General features: G+C 44.9%; 1 long non-coding RNA gene across 1 annotated transcript in view; it reads left to right on the forward strand.

Moving 5' to 3' along the window:
• Positions 1-467: 467 nt before the first annotated feature.
• The window catches only part of LOC138649130 (uncharacterized), a 55,555-nt gene continuing 28,480 nt past the window's right edge, over positions 468-27,542 (forward strand). Inside the window, exon 1 of the long non-coding RNA XR_011315243.1 lies at positions 468-587. This is a non-coding gene — a long non-coding RNA (uncharacterized lncRNA). The remainder of the gene's footprint in view (positions 588-27,542) is intronic.

Here is a 27,542-nt window from a genome sequence, read left to right on the forward strand (position 1 = left end):
TGTATTATATAAACCCACAGTCTTATATCAACACACTGTCTCATTTGATACCGCGCTCAAAAATAAAAATAGTAGCAATACAAGGTGTTGTGCCAAGTGACAAACTCCGCTCTGCTGCATCCCTAAATAGATATCTGCATTGTCTTGTAGGTTCATTTGTCCATCTCGCAGATAGTGGCAACACATGCATGAAGACATAAGAATGATTGCATTGCGCTAGTCTACACAGGCTTATCTGTCCAGGAGAAACTGTCAGCTAGACCCAGTTGTATGTGTTAGAAATGTATAATGCATCTTTCAGTTAGTTTGCAATGTGAAGTTTTGAAGGATGCCCTAAGCCCATGTGTTCCCATAGACTGAGCAATTCTCAGCACACACACTGTAATAATGAGCTTTAATTCTCTATCCAAGCAGAATCTGAGCAATAATAATAAGCGCATCAAGACAATTTGTTTACTGTGGCATTACACAGACTGCAGAACCCAGGAGAAGCCTCAGCTCTGCGGCACTCACAGCATCCTGCAGCCCAGCCAGCTCCGCCACCAATCATTCTGCCATGGATGTGATGCCCATCAAGTCACACAACGGTAAGTGTCTGTCAGGGTGCCCTGCGGGATCACCTGTGCCCATTATGGCACCCGAGAGCCAATCCTCATATGCCTCATACAAGGTGAGGAAGAGAATAGGGTCTGATAACTTATCACTTATCTAAACTTCAGTCTGTGTATTAGGTCAAATATTTTCAGAGAAAACACAGATTTATTTTTTTTTATTTAGTAATGAATTATTATAATACGGTATTTATTAGAATGTATAATATGTACAATATAAATTACTATTAAAGATATCTAAAAAATATGTTTCTATGTGTGTGGTAACATTTCTGAAAGCATAGAAATTTACATATATGTATATACACATACACCTATGTATCTCTCCTGCTCCAATATATACACACCTATGTATCTGTCCTACTCCAATATATACACACACCTATGTATCTGTCCTACTCCAATATATACACACCTATGTATCTGTCCTACTCCTATATATACAAACACATATATATCTGTCCTACTCCAATATATACACACCTATGTATCTGTCCTTCTCCAATATATACACACCTATGTATCTGTCCTACTCCAATATATACACACACCTATGTATCTGTCCTTCTCCAATATATACAAACACATATATATCTGTCCTACTCCAATATATACACACCTATGTATCTGTCCTACTCCTATATATACACACACCTATGTATCTGTCCTGCTCCAATATATACACACACCTATGTATCTGTCCTGCTCCAATATATACACACCTATGTATCTGTCCTACTCCAATATATACACACACCTATGTATCTGTCCTACTCCAATATATATACACACCTATGTATCTGTCCTGCTCCAATATATACACACACCTATGTATCTGTCCTTCTCCAATATATACAAACACATATATATCTGTCCTACTCCAATATATACACACCTATGTATCTGTCCTTCTCCAATATATACAAACACATATATATCTGTCCTACTCCAATATATACACACCTATGTATCTGTCCTACTCCTATATATACACACACCTATGTATCTGTCCTGCTCCAATATATACACACACCTATGTATCTGTCCTGCTCCAATATATACACACACCTATGTATCTGTCCTACTCCAATATATACACACACCTATGTATCTGTCCTACTCCAATATATATACACACCTATGTATCTGTCCTGCTCCAATATATACACACACCTATGTATCTGTCCTGCTCCAATATATACACACACCTATGTATCTGTCCTACTCCAATATATACACATACCTATGTATCTGTCCTACTCCAATATATACACACACCTATGTATCTGTCCTGCTCCAATATATACACACCTATGTATCTGTCCTTCTCCAATATATACAAACACATATATATCTCTCCTACTCCAATATATACACACACCTATGTATCTCTCCTGCTCCAATATATACACATCTATGTATCTGTCCAACTCCAATATATACACACACCTATGTATCTGTCCTACTCCAATATATACACACACCTAGATATCTGTCCTACTCCAATATATACACACACCTATGTATCTCTCCTGCTCCAATATATACACACCTATGTATCTGTCCTACTCCAATATATACACACACCTATGTATCTCTCCTGCTCCAATATATGCACACACCTATGTATCTGTCCTACTCCAATATATACACACACCTATGTATCTGTCCTACTCCAATATATACACACACCTATGTATCTGTCCTACTCCAATATATACACACCTATGTATCTGTCCTACTCCAATATATACACACACCTATGTATCTGTCCTACTCCAATATATACACACCTATGTATCTGTCCTACTCCAATATATACACACCTATGTATCTGTCCTACTCCAATATATACACACCTATGTATCTGTCCTACTCCAATATATACACACCTATGTATCTGTCCTACTCCAATATATACACACACCTATGTATCTGTCCTACTCCAATATATACACACCTATGTATCTGTCCTACTCCAATATATACACATCTATGTATCTGTCCTACTCCAATATATACACACCTATGTATCTGTCCAACTCCAATATATACACACACCTATGTATCTGTCCTACTCCAATATATACACACACCTATGTATCTGTCCTACTCCAATATATACACACACCTATGTATCTGTCCTACTCCAATATATACACACACCTATGTATCTGTCCTACTCCAATATATACACACACCTATGTATCTGTCCTACTCCAATATATACACACACCTATGTATCTGTCCTACTCCAATATACACACATCTATGTATCTGTCCTACTCCAATATATACACACCTATGTATCTGTCCTACTCCAATATATACACACCTATGTATCTGTCCTACTCCAATATATACACATCTATGTATCTGTCCTACTCCAATATATACACACCTATGTATCTGTCCTACTCCAATATATACACATCTATGTATCTGTCCTACTCCAATATATACACACCTATGTATCTGTCCTACTCCAATATATACACACCTATGTATCTGTCCTACTCCAATATATACACACCTATGTATCTGTCCTACTCCAATATATACACACACCTATGTATCTGTCCTACTCCAATATATACACACCTATGTATCTGTCCTACTCCAATATATACACATCTATGTATCTGTCCTACTCCAATATATACACACCTATGTATCTGTCCTACTCCAATATATACACATCTATGTATCTGTCCTACTCCAATATATACACACCTATGTATCTGTCCTACTCCAATATATACACACCTATGTATCTGTCCTACTCCAATATATACACACCTATGTATCTGTCCTACTCCAATATATACACACACCTATGTATCTGTCCTACTCCAATATATACACACCTATGTATCTGTCCTACTCCAATATATACACATCTATGTATCTGTCCTACTCCAATATATACACACCTATGTATCTGTCCTACTCCAATATATACACACCTATGTATCTGTCCTACTCCAATATATACACATCTATGTATCTGTCCTACTCCAATATATACACACCTATGTATCTGTCCTACTCCAATATATACACATCTATGTATCTGTCCTACTCCAATATATACACACCTATGTATCTGTCCTACTCCAATATATACACACCTATGTATCTGTCCTACTCCAATATATACACACCTATGTATCTGTCCTACTCCAATATATACACACCTATTTATCTGTCCTACTCCAATATATACACACCTATGTATCTGTCCTACTCCAATATATACACACCTATGTATCTGTCCTACTCCAATATATACACATCTATGTATCTGTCCTGCTCCAATATATACACACCTATGTATCTGTCCTACTCCAATATATACACATCTATGTATCTGTCCTACTCCAATATACACACACCTATGTATCTGTCCTACTCCAATATATACACATCTATGTATCTGTCCTACTCCAATATACACACACCTATGTATCTGTCCTACTCCAATATATACACACACCTATGTATCTGTCCTACTCCAATATATACACACACCTATGTATCTGTCCTACTCCAATATATACACACACCTATGTATCTGTCCTACTCCAATATATACACACACCTATGTATCTGTCCTGCTCCAATATATACACACCTATGTATCTGTCCTACTCCAATATATACACATCTATGTATCTGTCCTACTCCAATATACACACACCTATGTATCTGTCCTACTCCAATATATACACACACCTATGTATCTGTCCTACTCCAATATATACACACACCTATGTATCTGTCCTGCTCCAATATATACACACCTATGTATCTGTCCTACTCCAATATATACACACCTATGTATCTGTCCTACTCCAATATATACACATCTATGTATCTGTCCTACTCCAATATACACACACCTATGTATCTGTCCTACTCCAATATATACACACCTATGTATCTGTCCTACTCCAATATATACACACCTATGTATCTGTCCTACTCCAATATATACACATCTATGTATCTGTCCTACTCCAATATATACACACACCTATGTATCTGTCCTGCTCCAATATATACACACCTATGTATCTGTCCTACTCCAATATATACACACACCTATGTATCTGTCCTGCTCCAATATATACACACCTATGTATCTGTCCTACTCCAATATATACACACCTATGTATCTGTCCTACTCCAATATATACACATCTATGTATCTGTCCTACTCCAATATACACACACCTATGTATCTGTCCTACTCCAATATATACACACCTATGTATCTGTCCTACTCCAATATATACACATCTATGTATCTGTCCTACTCCAATATACACACACCTATGTATCTGTCCTACTCCAATATATACACACACCTATGTATCTGTCCTACTCCAATATATACACACACCTATGTATCTGTCCTGCTCCAATATATACACACCTATGTATCTCTCCTGCTCCAATATATACACACCTATGTATCTGTCCTACTCCAATATATACACACCTATGTATCTGTCCTACTCCAATATATACACACACCTATGTATCTGTCCTACTCCAATATATACACACACCTATGTATCTCTCCTACTCCAATATATACACACCTATGTATCTGTCCTACTCCAATATATACACACACTTATGTATCTCTCCTGCTCCAATATATACACACATCTATGTATCTGTCCTACTCCAATATATACACACGCCTATGTATCTGTACTACTCCAATATATACACACACCTATGTATCTGTCCTTCTCATATATATACACACACCTATGTATCTGTCCTACTCCAATATATACACACCTATGTATCTGTCCTACTCCAATATATACACACCTATGTATCTGTCCTACTCCAATATATACACACACCTATGTATCTGTCCTACTCCAATATATACACACCTATGTATCTGTCCTACTCCAATATATACACACCTATGTATCTGTCCTACTCCAATATATACACACACACCTATGTATCTGTCCTACTCCAATATGAACACACACCTATGTATCTGTCCTACTCCAATATATACACACACCTATGTATCTGTCCTACTCCAATATATACACACACCTATATATCTGTCCTACTCCAATATATACAAACACCTATGTATCTGTCCTAATCCAATATATACACACCTATGTATCTGTCCTAATCCAATATATATACACACCTATGTATCTGTCCTACTCCAATATATACACACACCTATGTATCTGTCCTACTCCAATATATTCAGGTCCTTCTCAAAAAATTAGCATATAGTGTTAAATTTCATTATTTACCATAATGTAATGATTACAATTAAACTTTCATATATTATAGATTCATTATCCACCAAATGAAATTTGTCAGGTCTTTTATTGTTTTAATACTGATGATTTTGGCATACAACTCCTGATAACCCAAAAAACCTGTCTCAATAAATTAGCATATTTCACCCATCCAATCAAATAAAAGTGTTTTTTAATAACAAACAAAAAAACCAACAAATAATAATGTTCAGTTATGCACTCAATACTTGGTCGGGAATCCTTTGGCAGAAATGACTGCTTCAATGCGGCGTGGCATGGAGGCAATCAGCCTGTGACACTGCTGAGATGTTATGGAGGCCCAGGATGCTTCAATAGCGGCCTTAAGCTCATCCAGAGTGTTGGGTCTTGCGTCTCTCAACTTTCTCTTCACAATATCCCACAGATTCTCTATGGGGTTCAGGTCAGGAGAGTTGGCAGGCCAATTGAGCACAGTAATACCATGGTCAGTAAACCATTTACCAGTGGTTTTGGCACTGTGAGCAGGTGCCAGGTCGTGTTGAAAAATGAAATCTTCATCTCCATAAAGCATTTCAGCCGATGGAAGCATGAAGTGCTCCAAAATCTCCTGATAGCTAGCTGCATTGACCCTGCCCTTGATGAAACACAGTGGACCAACACCAGCAGCTGACATGGCACCCCACACCATCACTGACTGTGGGTACTTGACACTGGACTTCAGGCAATTTGGCATTTCCTTCTCCCCAGTCTTCCTCCAGACTCTGGCACCTTGATTTCCGAATGACATGCAAAATTTGCTTTCATCAGAAAAAAGTACTTGGGACCACTTAGCAACAGTCCAGTGCTGCTTCTCTGTAGCCCAGGTCAGGCGCCTCTGCCGCTGTTTATGGTTCAAAAGTGGCTTTACCTGGGGAATGCGGCACCTGTAGCCCATTTCCTGCACACGCCTGTGCACGGTGGCTCTGGATGTTTCCACACCAGACTCAGTCCACTGCTTCCTCAGGTTCCCCAAGGTCTGGAATCGGTCCTTCTCCACCATCTTCCTCAGGGTCCGGTCTCCTCTTCTCATTGTACAGCGTTTTCTGCCACATTGTTTCCTTCCAACAGACTTACCATTGAGGTGCCTTGATACAGCACTCTGGGAACAGCCTATTTGTTGAGAAATTTCTTTCTGGGTCTTACCCTCTTGCTTGAGGGTGTCAATGATGGCCTTCTTGACATCTGTCAGGTCGCTAGTCTTACCCATGATGGGGGTTTTGAGTAATGAACCAGGCAGGGAGTTTATAAAAGCCTCAGGTATCTTTTGCATGTGTTTAGAGTTAATTAGTTGATTCAGAAGATTAGGGTGATAGGTCGTTTAGAGAACCTTTTCTTGATATGCTAATTTATTGAGACAGGTTTTTTGGGTTATCAGGAGTTGTATGCCAAAATCATCAGTATTAAAACAATAAAAGACCTGACAAATTTCAGTTGGTGGATAATGAATCTATAATATATGAAAGTTGAATTGTAATCATTACATTATGGTAAATAATGAAATTTAACACTATATGCTAATTTTTTGAGAAGTACCTGTACACACACCTATGTATCTGTCCTACTCCAATATATACACACACCTATGTATCTGTCCTACTCCAATATATACACACGTATGTATCTGTCCTACTCCTATATATACACACATATGTATCTGTCCTACTCCAATATATACACACACCTATGTATCTGTCCTACTCCAATATATACACACCTATGTATCTGTCCTACTCCAATATATACACACACCTATGTATCTGTCCTACTCCAATATATACACACCTATGTATCTGTCCTTCTCCAATATATACAAACACATATATATCTCTCCTACTCCAATATATACACACACCTATGTATCTGTCCTGCTCCAATATATACACACACCTATGTATCTCTCCTACTCCAATATATACACACACCTATGTATCTGTCCTTCTCCAATATATACAAACACATATATATCTCTCCTACTCCAATATATACACACACCTATGTATCTGTCCTGCTCCAATATATACACACCTATGTATCTGTCCTGCTCCAATATATACACACACCTATGTATCTGTCCTGCTCCAATATATACACACCTATGTATCTCTCCTACTCCAATATACATACACACCTATGTATCTGTCCTACTCCAATATATACACATCTATGTATCTGTCCTGCTCCAATATATACACACCTATGTATCTGTCCTACTCCAATATATACACACCTATGTATCTGTCCTGCTCCAATATATACACACACCTATGTATCTGTCCTACTCCAATATATACACACACCTATGTATCTGTCCTACTCCAATATATACACACACCTATGTATCTGTCCTACTCCAATATATACACACCTATGTATCTGTCCTACTCCAATATATACACACCTATGTATCTGTCCTACTCCAATATATACACACCTATGTATCTGTCCTGCTCCAATATATACACACCTATGTATCTGTCCTACTCCTATATATACACACACCTATGTATCTGTACTGCTCCAATATATACACACACCTATGTATCTGTCCTACTCCTATATATACACACACCTATGTATCTGTACTGCTCCAATATATACACACATCTATGTATCAAGATTCAAGATTCAAGATTCAAAGAAGCTTTATTGGCAGGACCAAATACACATCAGTTTTGCCAAAGCAAGTGTATAAAGGCAATAGGGATAGGGACTGTGGGGATGTTGGGTAGGAGCTGTAGGGAAGGTGGATGGGGGCAGATCCAGGGTGGGGGCTATAGTCCATGGCATAGGGGAGGTGGATGGGGCAGGTCCATTGTGGGGGCTATAGTCCATGGCATAGGGGAGGTGGATGGGGGCAGATCCAGGGTGGGGGCTATAGTCCATAGCATCATAGTTCTCTTTCTCGCAGTCTTTGACATTCGCTCACATACCGCGCTGCTATCTCCACTGCTCTCTCTTTTTCTCCCAGCAGGATATATGTTTTCTCTTCCTCCTTCATGGTGATGAAGTCTGGGAAGAGATGTGAGAGTCTCCTGAAGTGAGTGTCCCTCACTGCTGAGTATTTGGAGCAGTGTAGCAGGAAGTCCTCTATGGCCTCCTGGTCGCAGTGTTGGCACAGTCTTTCCTCCCTGGGCTTGTAGCTCTGCCTGTGTCGGCCACATTCGATGGCCAGACTGTGGGCGCTGAGTCTATATCGGCTCAGGATCTGGCGGTCTCTGGGGTCCGGGAGTTTCTCCAGATATGGCGCCAGTCTGTAGTCTCTCTGTAGGCTCCGGTACATGGTCAGTTTCTGTGAGCTGATGATATCATTCTTCCAGTCACTGACATACCTCTCCTGGCCTTCGTCTGCCATCTTCCTAATTCCGGCTTTTGTCAGGTTGTTGTGATTGGTGTTCTGGTCCGGTTGGGTTTGGCTGGGCTGTTCCGAGGGGTCTGGTTTTTCTGTTTCACCTACATGTATCAGGGCTTTATGGTGATGGGAGCTTGGATTGCTCCTATGCAGGTGAGCCCGGAATGACAGCGCCCTCTTTAGAACTGTTAGGTGTAGAGGGAATCTGCCCAGCTCGGCCCGACAAGCACTGTTGGAGGTGCTCCGATGGACCTGGAGAAGGTGCTTGCAGAATTCCAGGTGGAATATTTCTGTTGGACTGGAATCCCACTTTGACCAGTCTGGGTAGGTGTGAGGACCCCAGACTTCGCTGCCATACAGGAGGATTGGGGCAATGATGGAGTCGAAGATTTTTAGCCAGACCCTCACTGGTGGCTTCAGATGGTAGAGTGTCCTTTGGATGGCATAGAAGGTTTTGCAGGCCTTGCAGTGGCATAGGAAGGGGGGTGCGGGGGGGGCGGTCCGCCCCGGGCGGCACAATGCTGGGGGCGGCCGGCGCTGCAGAAGAAGATTAAAAAAAAAAAAAAAGACGCCCCTTTAAATCTTCGGGCGGCGCCGTCCGCCGCCACGACCAGGGCCATCTCCCCCCACCCCCGGGTCCCGCCCCCGCCCCCGCCCCCTGCTCTATACTCACCTCTCCTGGTTCCTGCGGCGCCGGCAGCTGCAGCCTCCTCTGACTCTGCGACGTCTCAGAGCAGAGGGCGCGATGACGTCACTACTGTGCGCGCCGCTCTGCCTCTCTGTCCTGAGCGTCGCAGAGCCGGAGAGACGCTGACTGCACCGGACCTGCGCTGGGAACGGGAGAGGTGAGGATTTTACTTTTTTTTTTTTTCTTTATTTCTGACTGTCTGGGGCTGGGGCAATGCTGGACACACTGGGGCAATACTGGAGACCATGGGGCAGATTGCTGGACACACTGGGGCAATGCTGGAGACCATGGGGCAGAATGCTGGACACACTGGGGCAATACAGGAGACCATGGGGCAGATTGCTGGACACACTGGGGCAATACAGGAGACTATGGGGCAGATTGCTGGACACACTGGGGCAATACAGGAGACCATGGGGCAGATTGCTGGACACACTGGGGCAATACAGGAGACTATGGGGCAGATTGCTGGACACACTGGGGCAATACTGGAGACCATGGGGCAGAATGCTGGACACACTGGGGCAATACAGGAGACCATGGGGCAGATTGCTGGACACACTGGGGCAATACTGGAGACCATGGGGCAGAATGCTGGACACACTGGGGCAATACTGGAGACCATGGGGCAGAATGCTGGACACACTGGGGCAATACTGGAGACCATGGGGCAGAATGCTGGACACACTGGGGCAGTACAGGAGACTATGGGGCAGAATGCTGGACACTCTGAATACTGGAGACCATGGGGCAGATCTCAGGACACATTGAGGCAATGCTGGAGACCCTGGGGCAGACTTCTGGACATACTGGGGCAATACTGGAGACCATGGGGCAGATTGCTGGACACACCGGGGCAATACTGGAGACCATGGGGCAGAATGCTGGACACACTGGGGCAATACAGGAGACCATGGGGCAGATTGCTGGACACACTGGGGCAATACTGGAGACCATGGGGCAGAATGCTGGACACACTGGGGCAGTACAGGAGACTATGGGGCAGAATGCTGGACACACTGGGGCAATACTGGAGACCCTGGGGCAGATTGCTGGACACACTGGGGCAATACTGGAGACCCTGGGGCAGATTTCTGGACACATTGAGGCAATGCTGGAGACCCTGGGGCAGACTTCTGGACACACTGGGGCAATGCTGGACACTGGGGCAGATTGCTGGACACACTGGGGGTAATATACTGGACACACTGGGGCAATGCTGGACACTGGGGGTAATATGCTGGACACACTGGGGCAGACTGCTGGACACACTGGGGAAAGGCTGGACACTGGGGCAGATTGCTGGACACACTGAGGGCAGATTGCTGGACACACTGGGGGTAATATGCTGGACATACTGGGGCAGATTGCTGGACACACTGGGGGTAATATGCTGGACACACTGGGGCAGATTGCTGGACAACATGGGGGTAATATGCTGGACACACTGGGGCAGATTGCTGGACAACATGGGGGTAATATGCTGGACACACTGGGGGCAGGACTTGAGGCATGGGCAGAATGTAGATACGGGGCATGATTGGAGACACGGGGCAGGATTGGATCATGGGGCAGGACGGATACGATGGAGGCTGGTGGGGCAGGATGGGGAGATCATATGGGGTAGAATGGATACTCATGAGGGCAGGATACGACAACATATGGCTGGAGCCAGGAATGAGATAAACTTGGGCCAGGGTGGGGAATATTATTACCATAGGGGATAATTAAGGAATATTGTTACTGCAGTGATGTATTTATTTTATTTTTTGAGTATACTGTTTTAAATGGGGGGGCGGTCCTGTTACTGTGCAGAGTGACACTATATCACCTTTTTTTCTTCATGTGATGTAATGTAGAAGTTGTGAAAAATTAAGTAATGTGTTCTGCAAGCGGAGCTCGAGATAACTGTGTTATTTCCTGCAGAAACGAGTCCTGGCTGGAAGGAATGATGGCGGTCTGTGCTGGATAAAAGATGAAGGACTTCACCTAGAGACGTCACTGGTGAGTCAGTGTTACCTATACACTGACACTATACACTGTATACTATATAGAGGTCCTGTGTATAATGTCACCAGTGATCTCTGTATTACCTCTACACAGACACTGCATACTAAGTACAGATCTCCTGTGAATACTGGCACTTATGGTGATAGTATTGTGGTTTTTTTTTTTATTACTGATCAGTATTGTAGTATTCAGTCACTATGTGGTGGTAATATGTGGTCTGGAAATGGTGCGGTGGTATTTGTCCCTTGTATGTAGTATTATTCGGTCACTATGTGGCCTGGTCATGGTGTGGTGGTATTAAGTCACAGGTGTGGCATGTGGGGGTGACACCATTAGGCCCAGTTTAAGTTCTACAAAACAGGAAAACCATTTTTGGTAACCTTTGTGTGTATTGAGCTGGGGGGGGGGGGCGCCAAACTCGGGAACAGCCCCGGGCGGCAAAAGCTCTAGCTACGCCTCTGAGGCCTTGTCTTTCAGGGTCTCTATGGCTTGTTTGAAGCTTCCTGACCGGTGAATCTCTAGGCCCAGGTAGGTATATTTGTCTGTTCCTGTGAGGTCGCAGTTGTTGAGGATAAATGATGGGTGTTGGTCTGATCTTCTCTTTCTCCTCTGGAACACCATGGTGTTGGTTTTCTTTAGGTTGACCGGTAGAGCCCAGGTGGAGCTGAATTTCTCTAGGATTTTCAGGTTGTCCTGGAGGCCTTTCTCAGTTGGTGACAGCAGCAGCAGGTCATCTGCATACAGCAGGAATTTCACCTGGGCATCGTGGAGGGTGAGACCTGGTGCTGAGGAAGATTCCAGGGCGGTAGCCAGCTCGTTGATGTAGATGTTGAAGAGCGTTGGACTTAGGCTGCAGCCTTGTCTGACTCCGCGGCTCTGCTGGAAATAAGCCGTTCTTTTGCCGTTCACACTCACGCTGCAGCGGTTCTCGGTGTAGGAGCTTTTGATGACATCGTAGGTCTTTCCTCCTAGTCCACTCTCCAACAGTTTCAGGAATAAGCCCGGGTGCCACACTGAATCAAAGGCCTTTTTAAAGTCCACAAAGCAGGCGTATATCTTCCCATTCTTTGTATTGTAGACGTGTTTCTGAATGAGGCTGTGCAGAGTATAGATGTGGTCAGTGGTGCGGTGGTTCGGCATGAACCCTGCTTGGCTCTTGCTGAGGACGTTGTGCTCGGTGAGGAAGGTGAGGATCCTCTTGTTCAGGATACTGTTGAACAGTTTTCCCAGGTTGCTGCTGACGCATATGCCTCTGTAGTTAACTGGGTCATACCTGTCCCCACTCTTGTGGATGGGTGTGATGAGGCCTTGATTCCAGGTACGAGGGAAGTAGCCGGCACTCAGCACAATATTGAAGAGTTTAACCATTGCAGCCTGTATTTCTGGTGGGCTGTACTTCAGCATTTCTGGTAGGATTCCATCCAGGCCACCGGCTTTTCTACATCTTATGGAGGAGAGTCTCTCAGTTACTTCCTGTAGTGTTATAGGTGTATCCACCGGGTTTTGGAAGTTTTTGATTTTTTCCTCCATTGCTTTTAGTTTCGCCATTATGTTTTCCTGTTCTTGGCTTAGTCCTTCCTTTGGAATGTCTTTATAGAGGTCTCTGAAGTATTGGAGCCAGAGGTTGCCATTTTGGATATGGTTGTTGTTTTTCTTGTCTTTGGTGCCCATGTGGTTCCATAGTTCCCAGAAGGAGTTGTCTTGGAGGGCATCTTGGAGTTGGTTAAGCTTGGTAGAGATGTAACTCTGCTTCTTCCTCCTGAGGATGGTTTTGTACTGCTTTTGTATGGAGTCATAGGCTTCCCTCAGACCCAGGTGGTTGGGGTCTCTGTGTTTCTTGTTGGAGGCTGTTCTCAGGGTCTTCCGTACAGCTTTACATTCTCTGTCAAACCAGTCATTGACCTGTGTTTCTTTTGGTCTCTTGTAGTCGACTTTTTTAAGGTCGGACAGTTTGGCCATTGCGTAGAATATATTGTTGAGGTCCTTTGCTGCTTGGCTCACTCCCTCTGGGTTTGGCATGTACTCGAGGTTGTAGAAGTGGTGGAGCATCCGCTGTATTTCAGGTCTGCTGGAAGCTTCTTTATATTTTAATGCCGACATTTTGGACCATTTATAGGATGGAGGCCGGGTGAAGAGGCCGCTCTGCTGTGGCTTCTGAGTGGATGGTTTCTCTGTAGATTTCATGTACAGAAGAAGTTGGCTGTGGTCTGACAGGTGCGTTTGTGGGGTGACTATGAAGGCGCTGACATCTGCCAGGTTCAGGTCTGTAATGGCGTAATCTACTACACTCCTCCCTACATGGGAGTTTAGTGTATACCTTCCTAAGGAGTCACCCTTGCTTCGTCCATTTGTACTGCTCCAATATATACACACACCTATGTATCTGTCCTACTCCAATACATACACATCTATGTATCTGTCATACTCCAATATATACACACACCTATGTATCTGTCCTACTCCAATATATACACACACCTATGTATCTCCCACTCCCGACTACAAGACTTCTCTCGTGCTGCGCCAATCCTCTGGAATGCTCTACCCCAAGATATTAGGACCATCCACAACTTGCATAGTTTTAGGCGCTCGCTCAAAACTCATTTGTTCAGAGCGGCCTATCACGTTCCCTAATCAAACTCATTTTATGTTTGTGTGTGTGTGTAGCCCATTCAGTATCTCCATCTACCCCCACTCCATGAAGATGGCTGGACTATCATTGTAAATACATCATTGTAAATACACACCTGTACTTTGTATCTCCCCCACCTCATTGTAGATTGTAAGCTCTCACAAGCAGGGTCGTCTTATTTTGTCTTATTTTGTCTTATTTTGCTTTATTATTGTATTGTTAATAGTGTTGAGCGATACCGTCCGATACTTGAAAGTATCGGTATCGGATAGTATCGGCCGATACCCGAAAAATATCGGATATCGCCGATACCGATATCCGATACCAATACAAGTCAATGGGACATCAAGTATCGGAATGTATCCTCATGGATCCCAGGGTCTGAAGGAGAGGAAACTCTCCTTCAGGCCCTGGGATCCATATTAAAGTGTAAAATAAAGAATTAAAATAAAAAATATTGTTATATTCACCTCTCCGGCGGCCCCTGGACATCAGCGGGAGGATCCGGCGTCCGGCACGGCTTCTTTCTTCAAAATGCGCGCCTTCAGGACCTGTGGAATGACGTCCCGGCTTCTGATTGGTCGCGTGCCGCCCATGTGACCGCCACGCGACCAATCAGAAGCCGCGACGTCATTCCTCAGGTCCTAGAAGGCGCTCATTCTAGGACTTTAGCTGAGGAATGACGTCGCGGCTTCTGATTGGTCGCGTGGCGGTCACATGGGCGGCACGCGACCAATCAGAAGCCGGGACGTCATTCCACAGGTCCTGAAGGCGCGCATTTTGAAGAAAGAAGCCGTGCCGGACGCCGGATCCTCCCGCTGATGTCCAGGGGCCGCCGGAGAGGTGAATATAACAATATTTTTTATTTTAATTCTTTATTTTACACTTCCGATACCGATACCCGATATCACAAAAATATCGGATCTCGGTATCGGAATTCCGATACCGCAAGTATCGGCCGATACCCGATACTTGCGGTATCGGAATGCTCAACACTAATTGTTAACATTGTTACCTATGACTGTTGTGTTTGAAACTGTTAAACTGTAAAGCGCTGCGGAATATGTTGGCGCTATATAAATAAAGATTATTATTATTATTATTATTATCTGTCATACTCCAATATATACTCACACTTATCTATCTGTCCAACTCCAATATATACACACACCTATGTATCTGTCCTACTCCAATATATACACATCTATGTATCTGTCATACTCCAATATGCACACACCTATGTATCTGTCCTGCTCTAATATACACACACCTATGTATCTGTCCTGCTCCAATATATACACACACCTATGTATCTGTCCTGCTCCAATATATACACACACCTATGTATCTATCCTACTCCAATATACACACACCTATGTATCTGTCCTACTCCAAAATATACACACACCTATGTATCTGTCCTACTCCAACATATACACACACCTATGTATCTGTCCTGCTCCAATATACACACACCTATGTATCTGTCCTACTCCAAAATATACACACACCTATGTATCTGTAGTACTCCAATATCTACACACACACCTATGTATCTCTCCTGCTCCAATATATACACACACCTATGTATCTCTCCTGCTCTAATATATACACACACCTATGTATTTGTCCTGTTCCAATATATACACACACCTATGAATCTGTCCTACTCCAATATATACACACCCTTATGTATCTCTCCTGCTCCAATATACACACACCTATGTATCTGTCCTGCTCCAATATACACACACACCTATGTATCTCTCCTGCTAAAATATATACACACCTATGTATCTGTCCTACTCCAATATATACACACACCTATGTATCTGTCCTGCTCCAATATACACACACACCTATGTATCTCTCCTGCTAAAATATATACACACCTATGTATCTGTCCTACTCCAATATATACACACACCTATGTATCTCTCCTGCTAAAATATATACACACCTATGTATCTGTCCTACTCCAATATATACACACACCTATGTATCTGTCCTGCTCCAATATACACACACACCTATGTATCTCTCCTGCTAAAATATATACACACACCTATGTATTTGTCCTGTTCCAATATATACACACACCTATGAATCTGTCCTACTCCAATATATACACACCCTTATGTATCTCTCCTACTCCAATATACACACACCTATGTATCTGTCCTGCTCCAATATACACACACACCTATGTATCTCTCCTGCTAAAATATATACACACACCTATGTATTTGTCCTGTTCCAATATATACACACACCTATGTATCTGTCCTACTTCAATATATACACACACTTATATATCTGTCCTACTCCAATATATACACACACCTATGTATCTGTCCTGCTCTAATATATGCACACACCTATGTATCTGTCCTACTCCAATATACACACACACCTATGTATCTCTCCTGCTAAAATATATACACACACCTATGTATTTGTCCTGTTCCAATATATACACACACCTATGTATCTGTCCTACTTCAATATATACACACACTTATATATCTGTCCTACTCCAATATATACACACACCTATGTATCTGTCCTACTTCAATATATACACACACTTATATATCTGTCCTACTCCAATATATACACACACCTATGTATCTATCCTGCTCTAATATATGCACACACCTATGTATCTGTCCTACTCCAATATATACACACACCCAGGGCAGACTTCAGGTTTTCGAGGGCCCCGGGCGAAAGAGTCTCAGTGGGCCCCCCCCCCTTTAACACATACTCCGATTTATGATGCACAGATACGGCAGAGAAATGTATAGTACAATGCCAGATTTCACTTCTTACATGAGTGACAGCTATTGTAAATTCTGCAGTCTATATATACAGGAGTGGTACTGTGCAGTGTATATATAAAGGGGGAGAGGTGCTGTGCAGTGTATATATACAGGAGAGGTGCTGTGCAGTGTATACATACAGGAGGAAAGGTGCTGTGCAGTGTATGTATAGGACAGGAGGAAAGGTGCAGTGTATATATACAGGAGAGGTGCTGTGCAGTGTATATATACAGGAGGAAAGGTACTGTGCAGTGTATATATACAGGGGGAGAGGTGCTGTGCAGTGTATATATAGAGGAGGAGTGGTACTGTGCAGTGTATATATACAGGAGGAGCGGTACTGTGCAGTGTATATATACAGGGGGAGAGGTGCTGTGCAGTGTATATATACAGGGGGAGAGGTGCTGTGCAGTGTCGTGAGCAGGGCGTTGTTGTATCAGAAAATCTTTTCTGTTTTGAGTTTTTCTATGAAAAAAAGACTTTTCTACATAAACAACGTTGTTTGGTTTTGCGGCCCCGACAGATCTGTGCTACAAAGTAACAGGCGGCTCGGGCATTAATGGGGGACCTGATGCTGAATCCTTTCCACAAACCCTAATGACCCAATTAGTGCCCCGTCATTAGAAGCTCATTAAACGCCTCCCTGTCCCGAGCAGTCATGTACAGTATGGGGGGAACCTGCAGCCCACCCCCTGACTGCTCCATACCATACACTGCCCTCTGTCGCGCTCACTATTATCCTGTGCATTTCTCCATCATCGTTACCCCATGTTACCCTTGTCACCCACCACTACAGAGTAGCAGGGCAGCCAATGTCACAGGTCACCCCCTCCCGGACCCTAATGGCAGCAGGAAATGTCTGCTCCTCTATTGGGTTGGAACCTGATTTAATCAAGGAATAATGTGGATTTGTTGCCGGTGGCTGCAGGGGAAGGGTTAAGTGATGCCATGTCCGTGGTGGGAGCAGTGGCAGCTGCTGGGACAGACACAACCAATGTTGCTGTGACTGCACAGTGTGATGTGGAGGAGAGAAGCTGAGACTCCGGAGCAGAAATCACCCACATGCCAGCACTGGGCAGAGTCCCTCCAGTCACCAGCCTGGGGCCCCAACGTACAGCCCACAGCTCAGTTTTATCCATGGCAGCAGCTCCCCTTCCTCCTGGCATCTGGTTATCCCCATTTATGCGGGTTGGATTGTTATCTTTAAGGTTCAGCAATAACCTTCATACAGATGGGAAGAGGTTAAGCTTCTTCCTATCCCACTGGTGCAGGTTCGGTGTTGCATGCATGTATTCTGGGGTTCTGGGTGAGCTGGGCAGCTGCAGGTTGCAGGCTGCACCCCACCAGCTGCTCCTCCAGACATCACCCACATTTTTAGGCAGCGGAGACAGCAGCAGCAGACTGAGCCACAAGTCCAACTGCAACCACTGCTGGATACCTTTGCACTCACTCAGGGAAAGGCACTGGTAGGAGCTCCTCCGGAATCTGCCTGGTAAGTGTTCAGCAGCACTTCAGCCAGCCAGGGGCCAGAGCAGAGCAGGAGAACTTGCTCTCTCCGCCCACAAACAGTGTCACACTGGCTGCCTTCTCTTAACCCCTATGTGTGCCTGCCTGGCTGCACTGACTGAGTGAGAAGATGCTTGTGTCAGAGCTGGCACATAGGGGTTAAGAGAAGGCAGCCAGCAGTGACTTTGTGGGCGGAGAGAGCAAATTCTCCTGCTCTGCTCTCCCAGCTGTATCTATGACAGCGTGAGTGGGCCCCCCTCTCTCTCTAGGGCCCCGGCATTTGCCCAGGTGCGCCGGGTGCTGACGCCGGCCCTGCACACACCTATGTATCTCTCCTACTCCAATATATACACACACACCTATGTATCTGTTCCTCTCCAATATATACACACACCTATGTATCTGTCCTGCTCCAATATATACACACACCTATGTATCTGTCCTGCTCCAATATATACACATCTATGTATCTGTCCTGCTCCAATATATACACACCTATGTATTTGTCCTGCTCCAATATATACACACACCTATGTATCTGTCCTACTCCAATATATACACACCTATGTATCTGTCCTGCTCCTATATATACACACCTATGTATCTGTCCTACTCCAATATATACACACACCTATGTATCTGTACTACTCCAATGTGTAAACACCTATGTATCTCTCCTACTCTAATGTATACACACACGTATGTATTTGTCCTACTCCTATATATACACACACACCTATGTATCTCTCCTACTCCAACATACAGTGCCTTGCATAAGTATTCGGCCCTGTGGAACTTTTCAACCTTTTCCCACATATCATGCTTCAATCATAAAGATATCAAATGTAAAGCACCTGCTCTGTGATAGTCTCAGGGCTCTGTTTGAAGCACAGAGAGCATCATGAAGACCAAGGAACACAACAGGCAGGTCCGTGATACTGTTGTGGAGAAGTTTAAAGCCGGATTTGGATGCCAAGGAGCACTGTGCAAGCGATCATATTGAAATGAAAGGAGCATCATACCACTGCAAATCTACCAAGACCCGGCCGTCCCTCTAAACTTTCATCTCAAACAAGGAGAACACTGATCAGAGATGCAGCCAAGAGGCCCATGATCACTCTGGATGAACTGCAGAGATCTACAGCTGAGGTGGGACAATCTGCACAAATCTGGCCTTTATGGAAGAGTGGCAAAAAGAAAGCCATTTCTCAAAGATATCCATAAAAAGTGTCGTTTAAACCCTTCATGACCTTGGGATTTTCAGTTTTTCCGTGTTCGTTTTTCGCTCCCCTCCTTCCCGTAGCCATAACCTTTTTATTTTTCCGTCAATATGGCCATGTGAGGGCTTATTTTTTGTGGGACGAGTTGTACTTTTGAACAACATCATTGATTTTACCATGACGTGTACTAGAAAGTGAGAAAAAAATTCCAAGTGCGGTGAAATTGCAAACAAAGTGCAATCCCATGCGTGTTTTTTGTTTGGCTTTTTTGCTAGGCTCACTAAATGCTAAAACTGACCTGCCATTATGATTCTCCATGTCATTACGGGTTCATAGACACCTAACATGTCTAGGTTATATTTTATCTAAGTGGTGAAAAAAATTTCCAAACTTTGCTAAAAAAATTTTTTCCGATACCTGTAACGTCTCCATTCGTGATCTGGGGTCGGGTGAGGGGTTATTTTTTGCCTGCCGAGCTAATGTTTTTAGTGATACCATTTTAGTGCAGATACGTTCTTTTTATCGCCCGTTATTACATTTTAATGCAATGTTGCGGCGATCAAAAAAACGTAATTTTGGGGCTTCAAATTTTTTTCTCGCTACGCCATTTAGCGATCAGGTTAATCCCTTTTTTTATTGATAGATCGGGCGATTCTGAACGCGGCGATACCAAATATGTGTATCTTTTATTTTATTTTTATTGATTTGTTTTGAATGGGGCGAAAGGGGGGTGATTTAAACTTTTTTATTTTTTTTATTTCACATTTTTTAAAATATTTTTTTTTAACTTTTGCCATGATTCAATAGCCTCCATGGGAGGCTAGAAGCTGGCATAGCCTGATCGGCTCTGCTACATAGCAGTGATCATCAGATTGCTCCTATGTAGCTTAATTACAGGCTTGCTATGAGCGCCAATCACAGGGTGGCGCTCACAGTAAGCTGGCATCAGTAACCATAGAGGTTTCAAGGAGACCTCTGGTTACTATGCCGACGCATCACTGATCCCCAATCATGTGACGGGGGTCGGCAATGAGCGCATTTCTGGCCGCAAGCGGTAGTCAAATGTCAGTGTTTGACAGCGGCATTTGATAAGTTAATAGCGGCGGGTGGATCGCGTTTCCACTCGCTGCTATTGCGCGCACATGTTAGCAGTTCAAAACAGCTGACATGTATTATCTTTGATGTGAGCTCACCGCCGGACCCCGCATCAAAGCAGGGGATCTGACCTTGGACGTACTATCCCGTCCGAGGTCAGAAAGGGGTTAAAGTTTGCAACAAGCCACCTTGGAGACCCACCAAACATGTGGAAAAAGGTGCTCTGGTCAGATGAAACCAAAATCAAACTTTTTGGCAACAATGCCAAATGATATGCTTGGCGTAAAGGCAACACAGCTCATCACCCTGAACACACCATCCCCACTGTCAAACATGGTGGTGGCAGCATCATGGTTTGGGCCTGCTTTTCATCAGCAGGGAAAGGGAAGATGCTTAAAATTGATGGGAAGATGGATGGAGCCAAATACAGGACCATTCTTGAAGAAAACCTGTTGGGAGTATGCAAAAGACCTGAGACTGAGATTTGTCTTCCAACAAAACAATGATCCCAAACATAAAGGAAAAACTGATAGATACATACCCCAAGCGACTTGCAGCTGTAATCGCAGCAAAAGGTGGCGCAACAAAGAATTAAGTTAAATGGGCCGAATAATATTGCACGCCCCACTTTTCAGTTTTTGAATTTCCACAAAAAATAAAAATAAGCAATACATTTCGTTCAACTTCACAATTGTGTTCCACATGTTATTTCTTCACCAAAAATTTACATTTGTTATCTTTATGATTGAAGCATGATATGTGGGAAAAGGTTGAAAAGTTCCAAGGAGCCGAATACTTTCGCAAGGCACTGTATACACACATATATGTATCTTTCATTCTCCAATATACACACACCTATGTATCTATCCTACTCCATTATATACACACATCTATGTATCTGTCCTACTCCAATATATACACACATATGTATCTTTCCTTCTCCAATATATACACATCTATGTATCTATCCTACTCCATTATATACACACATCTATGTATCTGTCATACTCCAATATATACACACACACCTATGTATCTGTTGTACTCCAATATATACACACCTATGTATCTGTCCTACTCCAATATATACACACACCTATGTATCTGTCCTACTCCAATATATACACACCTATGTATCTGTCATACTCCAATATATACACACACCTATGTATCTGTACTACTCCAATATATACACACACCTATGTATCTGCTGTACTCCAATATATACACAACTATGTATGTGTCATACTCCAATATATACACACACCTATGTATCTGATTCAAGATTCAAAGAAGCTTTATTGGCAGGACCAAATACACATCAGTTTTGCCAAAGCAAGTGTATAAAGGCAATAGGGATAGGGACTGTGGGGATGTTGGGTAGGAGCTGTAGGGAAGGTGGATGGGGCAGATCCATTGTGGGGGCTATAGTCCATGGCATAGGGGAGGTGGATGGGGGCAGATCCAGGGTGGGGGCTATAGTCCATGGCATAGGGGAGGTGGATGGGGGCAGATCCAGGGTGGGGGCTATAGTCCATGGCATAGGGGAGGTGGATGGGGGCAGATCCAGGGTGGGGGCTATAGTCCATGGCATAGGGGAGGTGGATGGGGGCAGATCCATTGTGGGGGCTGTAGTCCATGGCATCATAGTTCTCTTTCTCGCAGTCTATGGCATTCGCTCACATACCGCGCTGCTATCTCCACTGCTCTCTCTTCTTCTCCCAGCAGGATATATGTTTTCTCTTCCTCCTTCATGGTGATGAAGTCTGGGAAGAGATGTGAGAGTCTCCTGAAGTGAGTGTCCCTCACTGCTGAGTATTTGGAGCAGTGTAGCAGGAAGTGGGTTTCGTCCTCTATGGCCTCCTGGTCACAGTTTTGGCACAGTCTTTCCTCCCTGGGCTTGTAGCTCTGCCTGTGTCGGCCACATTCGATGGCCAGACTGTGGGCGCTGAGTCTATATCGGCTCAGGATCTGGCGGTCTCTGGGGTCCGGGAGTTTCTCCAGATATGGCGCCAGTCTGTAGTCTCTCTGTAGGCTCCGGTACATGGTCAGTTTCTGTGAGCTGATGATATCATTCTTCCAGTCACTGACATACCTCTCCTGGCCTTCGTCTGCCATCTTCCTAATTCCGGCTTTTGTCAGGTTGTTGTGATTGGTGTTCTGGTCCGGTTGGGTTTGGCTGGGCTGTTCCGAGGGTTCTAGTTTTTCTGTTTCACCTACATGTATCAGGGCTTTATGGTGATGGGAGCTTGGATTGCTCCTATGCAGGTGAGCCCGGAATGACAGCGCCCTCTTTAGAACTGTTAGGTGTAGAGGGAATATGCCCAGCTCGGCCCGACAAGCACTGTTGGAGGTGCTCCGATGGACCTGGAGAAGGTGCTTGCAGAATTCCAGGTGGAATATTTCTGTTGGACTGGAATCCCACTTTGACCAGTCTGGGTAGGTGTGAGGACCCCAGACTTCGCTGCCATACAGGAGGATTGGGGCAATGATGGAGTCGAAGATTTTTAGCCAGACCCTCACTGGTGGCTTCAGATGGTAGAGTGTCCTTTGGATGGCATAGAAGGTTTTGCAGGCCTTGTCTTTCAGGGTCTCTATGGCTTGTTTGAAGCTCCCTGACCGGTGAATCTCTAGACCCAGGTAGGTATATTTGTCCGTTCCTGTGAGGTCGCAGTTGTTGAGGACAAATGATGGGTGCTGGTCTGATCTTCTCTTTCTCCTCTGGAACACCATGGTGTTGGTTTTCTTTAGGTTGACCGGTAGAGCCCAGGTGGAGCTGAATTTCTCTAGGATTTTCAGGTTGTCCTGGAGGCCTTTCTCGGTTGGTGACAGCAGCAGCAGGTCATCTGCATACAGCAGGAATTTCACCTGAGCGTCGTGGAGGGTGAGACCTGGTGCTGAGGAGGATTCCAGGGCGGTAGCCAGCTCGTTGATGTAGATGTTGAAGAGCGTTGGACTTAGGCTGCAGCCTTGTCTGACTCCGCGGCTCTGCTGGAAATAAGCCGTTCTTTTGCCGTTCACACTCACGCTGCAGCGGTTCTCGGTGTAGGAGCTTTTGATGACATCGTAGTTCTTTCCTCCTATTCCACTCTCCCTCCAGCAGTTTCAGGAATAAGCCCGGGTGCCACACTGAATCAAAGGCCTTTTTAAAGTCCACAAAGCAGGCGTATATCTTCCCATTCTTTATATTGTAGACGTGTCTCTGAATGAGGCTGTGTAGAGTATAGATGTGGTCAGTGGTGCGGTGGTTCGGCATGAACCCTGCTTGGCTCTTGCTGAGGACGCTGTGCTCGGTGAGGAAGGTGAGGATCCTCTTGTTCAGGATACTGTTGAACAGTTTTCCCAGGTTGCTGCTGACACATATGCCTCTGCAGTTGGCTGGGTCATACCTGTCCCCACTCTTGTGGATGGGTGTGATGAGGCCTTGGTTCCAGGTACGAGGGAAGTAGCCGGCACTCAGTACAATATTGAAGAGTTTAACCATTGCAGCCTGTATGTTAGGTCTCGAGTTCCCGCTTCTGCACAGGGGGAATCTCGAGCCATCTCCGCTGCGGTCTCCCATTCTTTTTCAGCCGCAGTGGAGTCTGCTCAGCAGGGACGTCGGTCCCAGCGTCTTGCTCAGCCTCACTCTGTACAGAGAGTTACTGCTGCTTCTTCAGCTTCTGCCATTAAAGCCAGTGCTGGTCAGCAGCGAGCGGACTTCTCTGGGACTAAGTCCTTGTCTGCACACACTGAGCATGCCCAGGGCAAGATCTCCCGTTGGAGATCGAGGGTCATGTGCTCAGGCTCTGCAGCACATTCCATTGGTCCTCTTGGCAGGTCTTGGAAGTGCAAAGTTTCTGTGGCCACTTCCTGTGCTGCAACTATATAAACTGCGCATGACCGCACGGCCATGTGCTAGTGTACATTTGCTTACGTGTGTTTGTTGTGAGTGCAAGTCGTCCTTGGATACCCCTTCCCTATTGAATGTCTGTTCGCGGAAGGTGTATGGTTGCTATCTAGCGCCTGACTTATCCTACAGCACTAATCACACGTTACAGCGTCCAGTTGCTGTGACCGCCAGTACGGCGCCGTGCACTTCCTCTGTGCTTTCCTTACCCAAGCCTGGGTGGTTAGTGGCGTTCGTCAGTGCGGCACCGCATGCACTCTTGTGCCCTAATATTGTTATTTAGCTTCCTTACACACCCAGTTGCGGTGTTGTGCCAGCAAGGGTCTAATCGGACTTCAATCCTAGTTAGGGTTGAGTTCGCTGACTACTTGCTCGCCCTCTATGTGCGGTACCGCGATCCTGTGACGCAACAGGATCGCTTCCTTCACGCTGGGTGAAGTTTAACCCACGTGTGTATACTTATGAGTACCGCCATATAATCCGTCATTACTTGGCAGCAGATTCTATCTCTGCACGGTGGACCCCGGGCTGCGAACGCACCATACACTATCTGTCTTATTATTTGGTGCGTTCCACTAGCCCTAACATTACACTAGCGCCAGGGTCTGGCTAGTAATGACGGACAAACAGCAATCCTTGTGGTATATCCAGCAGCTGGAGGGTAGGTTGGCGGCTCTTGAGAGCGCAACCTCAGCTGTGGATGTTACCGCAGTTGCTGTACAGGCTGCTAGCGTGGCTGCAGCAACCCTGTCCATTGCCACCCCTGCTCCGACATTTTCTCGCCTCCCGCTGCCAGAAAAATTTTCTGGTGATAGCAAATTTTGTAGGGGATTTGTGAGTCAGTGCTCTATTCATCTCGAGCTCCTGGCTGCACGTTTTCCCACAGAGCGGGCTAAGGTGGGATTTACAGTGTCTCTCTTGTCGGACAGGGCATTGGAATGGGCTACGCCGCTGTGGGAGCGTGGCGATCATGTGGTGCTGAGTGCTCCGCTGTTTCTGAGCACTCTGAAACAGGTCTTTTTAGGACCTCAAGTCACCCATGATACTGCGCTCCAACTGCTGGCATTAACTCAGGGTGAGTCCTTGGTCAGTCATTTTGCCGTCCAATTCCGCACTTTAGCTTCTGAGCTGGATTGGTCGGATAAAGCTCTTATCCCCATATTTTGGAGGGGCCTGGCTGACCACGTTAAGGATGCTCTGGCCACTAGGGAGATTCCTGCCACACTGGAGGAGTTAATAACTGTCTCCACTCGAATTGACCTCCGTTTTAACGAGCGGAGGTTAGAGCGAGCCCAGTATAGGCAGAGGTTTCGGCTGGCTCCTACCTTCGCCAAACCTCTGGAATCTGCGGTCCTGGTTCCTGAGTCACATGAGGCCAGGGAAGTGTCACAAGCAGGATCTAAGTCCCGGACCGCTTGTGCACTCAAGGTCTGTCATGTTTGCCAGCAGTCAGGACATCTAGCCACCAGATGTTCTCAGCGGTCGAGGAAACGTCAGCGTCTAGTGGTAGTAGGTGGAGGTACACTAGACACGCCGACGTTTGCCTCTAAATTGTCCTTTAAGGGGACAATTACTATAGGCTCATTCTCCCACTCGGTAGAGCTCTGCGTGGATTCTGGGGCAGAGGGCAATTTTATGTCTTCTGCCTTTGCCCAACGTCACGCAATACCCCTGGTTATGCTAGCTCAACCAGTAACGGTACGAGTGGTGAATGGGTCGACACTGCCCTCACAGATAACACACAAGACCATCCCTTTTACTCTGTCCATGTCGCCATCTCATCAGGAGATTATATCTCTGCTCGTCATTCCTGAGGGAATTGATGAGGTCCTGTTGGGAATACCTTGGCTATGGTACCACTCTCCTCATATCGAGTGGTCCTCTGGCAGAATCCTGGGATGGGGCGAATCTTGTGGGGGTAGGTGTCAGAGGGAGTGCGTTCAGGTTGCTACTACAGAGGTACCCGCAGATCTTTCCTCTATCCCCAAGCAGTATTGGTCTTATGCAGACGTGTTCTCCAAAAAGGCGGCGGAGATCCTTCCGCCCCATCGCCCCTATGACTGTCCTATTGATCTCTTGCCTGGTGCTGAGCCTCCCCAGGAACGAGTCTATCCGCTATCTCTCCCGGAGACGGAGGCCATGTCACAGTACATCCAGGAAAATCTGGCAAGAGGATTCATTAGGAAGTCAGTGTCACCTGCTGGGGCAGGGTTCTTCTTCGTGCAGAAGAAGAATGGGGAACTACGTCCATGCATAGACTACAGGGGTCTTAATGCCATCACCGTTAAAAATAAGTATCCTTTGCCCTTGATATCTGAGCTCTTCGATAGGCTTCGGGGAGCAAGGGTATTTACTAAACTAGATCTGCGGGGTGCTTACAACCTAAT

This window comes from Ranitomeya imitator, chromosome 9, assembly GCF_032444005.1.
Source record: "Ranitomeya imitator isolate aRanImi1 chromosome 9, aRanImi1.pri, whole genome shotgun sequence".
In the NCBI taxonomy this organism is placed as follows: Eukaryota; Metazoa; Chordata; class Amphibia; order Anura; family Dendrobatidae; genus Ranitomeya; species Ranitomeya imitator.